Below are 2,500 nucleotides of genomic sequence, written 5' to 3'. Positions count from 1 at the left end.
AAAACATACTTGGCAAATGCTTTCGCTTCTGTTCGTCTTGCGACGATCCAAGAATTTCACCTCTAACGTCGCAATACGAATGCCCCCGCCTGTCCCTATTAATCATTACCTCGGGTTCCGAAAACCAACAAAATAGAACCGAGGTCCTATTCCATTATTCCATGCACACAGTATTCAGGCGGGCTTGCCTGCTTTAAGCACTCTAATTTGTTCAAAGTAAACGTGCCGGCCCACCGAGACACTCAATAAAGAGCACCCTGGTAGGATTTCAACGGGGTCCGCCTCGGGACGCACGAGCACGCACGAGGCGGTCGCACGCCTTCAGCTCGCCCCACCGGCAGGACGTCCCACGATACATGCCAGTTAAACACCGACGGGCGGTGAACCAACAGCGTGGGACACAAATCCAACTACGAGCTTTTTAACCGCAACAACTTTAATATACGCTATTGGAGCTGGAATTACCGCGGCTGCTGGCACCAGACTTGCCCTCCAATAGATACTCGTTAAAGGATTTAAAGTGTACTCATTCCGATTACGGGGCCTCGGATGAGTCCCGTATCGTTATTTTTCGTCACTACCTCCCCGTGCCGGGAGTGGGTAATTTGCGCGCCTGCTGCCTTCCTTGGATGTGGTAGCCGTTTCTCAGGCTCCCTCTCCGGAATCGAACCCTGATTCCCCGTTACCCGTTACAACCATGGTAGGCGCAGAACCTACCATCGACAGTTGATAAGGCAGACATTTGAAAGATGCGTCGCCGGTACGAGGACCGTGCGATCAGCCCAAAGTTATTCAGAGTCACCAAGGCAAACGGACCGGACGAGCCGACCGATTGGTTTTGATCTAATAAAAGCGTCCCTTCCATCTCTGGTCGGGACTCTGTTTGCATGTATTAGCTCTAGAATTACCACAGTTATCCAAGTAACGTGGGTACGATCTAAGGAACCATAACTGATTTAATGAGCCATTCGCGGTTTCACCTTAATGCGGCTTGTACTGAGACATGCATGGCTTAATCTTTGAGACAAGCATATGACTACTGGCAGGATCAACCAGGGAGCTGCGTCAACTAGAGCTGAGCAGCCGGCCGCCCGGGAGTGTGTCCCGGGGGCCCGCGCGAACACGCAAGCGTCCGCTCAATCATTCTGCAAACAGGAGGAGGCTGAGCTCCCCTGCACAATACACCTCGAAACCCTCTCAGGTCCCGGCGGCGCGCAGCGCCGTCCCAAGTACTTGGTCGGGTTCGAGAGAGGCGCAATCGCCCGGAGTTAGGCGAGTAGACGCTTTCGGTGCGACCACCCGTGCTCCCAACTGAGCTTGCCGCTGCCGACAGAGGCCCGGGAGCGTGCTGTCGTGGCATTGCCGGCGGGAGACAACACGCGCCACCTACGGTGACCGGCAGCTCCAACGCCAGCGCCACAGAAGGACAAAAGCCCCACTTGGGTGCCGAAGCGAACTCTCCCAGCACAGCGCACGCGCCAACACATCCGCACAGCTGCGATACAAACCACCAGCGAGAACCGCTGGGGCGACCGAGCAGCAGACGGCGTCGCGGCGCCGAGCGCCGGGCGGCGGCGCATCCTCAACGCACACAGTCCTCAATCGGACCAGCACACTGAAGATGTCCACCGCGCTTCGCACCGGGCCCGCGAGGACCTACTTTGGCCGCACGGCGCCGCGCGCAGGGTGCGCCGGCGCGCAGCTGCGACGCCTGCCGCGTCCGTCGGCCGGCGCGCCTGCCACTGGCCGCCCCCACCAGCCGGCTGTAGCGCGTGCGCCCACGCACCGCGCGGCCAGCACGCCGGGAGGCGCCCCCTCACCGGCCGGGGACGGTCCCACCCAGCCACCGCCGCGTATCGCTTCACACCCAGATGCCGTTCAGTTTCGTCGGCATGGTGGGTATCGCTGGAACAACCGGTTAGTACCTCAACCTATCGTCGCCATCACCGATTCACCCCTAGCGAGAACAACCGCACCACAACAGGTTACCATTTGTTCATTTGCGTAACTTCACCAGAAAACGCAGGCGTCCATCGCCATTTGCAACTTCAACGATTATTGCATGCCTGTGTCAGGTGTCACGCCACACTACGTCTGCCCACATACACGCAACAAAATGTGCACGCCTAGACAATACGTGGAAGGTGGCCCCCGTACGTATGCGATGTCCATTGCTCGAACGACTGTCAACCGGCCTCTGTAGCATGTCGCAGATATGGAACGCGGTGCACCATGCCATCACGGTGTGTGAGGAGAGACGACTAGGTCCGAATACATCAACAGACAGCTCATGCTGATCGCCATCCACGGCGTCCGTTCCTCCCACACGTCTCTATGGCGTACCACACTGCAATCCAGCTCTCATAGGGAGACGACACGTAGCTGCGTGCACAATATTTGCACTGTATGGTCCGCCGTTTTTGGGCGCAGTCGTTGTGCGGTCACACATGTGCCACGATGTATCATTCAGTACATAAGGACGAATGTGCAGTACAGATTG

General features: G+C 57.6%; 1 non-coding gene across 1 annotated transcript in view; it reads right to left on the bottom strand.

Moving 5' to 3' along the window:
- The window catches only part of LOC124773805, a 1,909-nt gene extending 850 nt beyond the window's left edge, over positions 1-1,059 (bottom strand). The window contains exon 1 of the ribosomal RNA XR_007014921.1: positions 1-1,059. This exon is cut by the window's left edge and continues 850 nt beyond it. This is a non-coding gene — a ribosomal RNA (small subunit ribosomal RNA).
- Between the last annotated feature and the right edge of the window lie 1,441 nt (positions 1,060-2,500).

This window comes from Schistocerca piceifrons, unplaced genomic scaffold (assembly GCF_021461385.2).
Source record: "Schistocerca piceifrons isolate TAMUIC-IGC-003096 unplaced genomic scaffold, iqSchPice1.1 HiC_scaffold_956, whole genome shotgun sequence".
In the NCBI taxonomy this organism is placed as follows: domain Eukaryota; kingdom Metazoa; phylum Arthropoda; class Insecta; order Orthoptera; family Acrididae; genus Schistocerca; species Schistocerca piceifrons.
The sequence above is the reverse complement of the archived record's forward strand: the minus strand, read 5'-3'. Positions and strand labels throughout refer to the sequence as shown.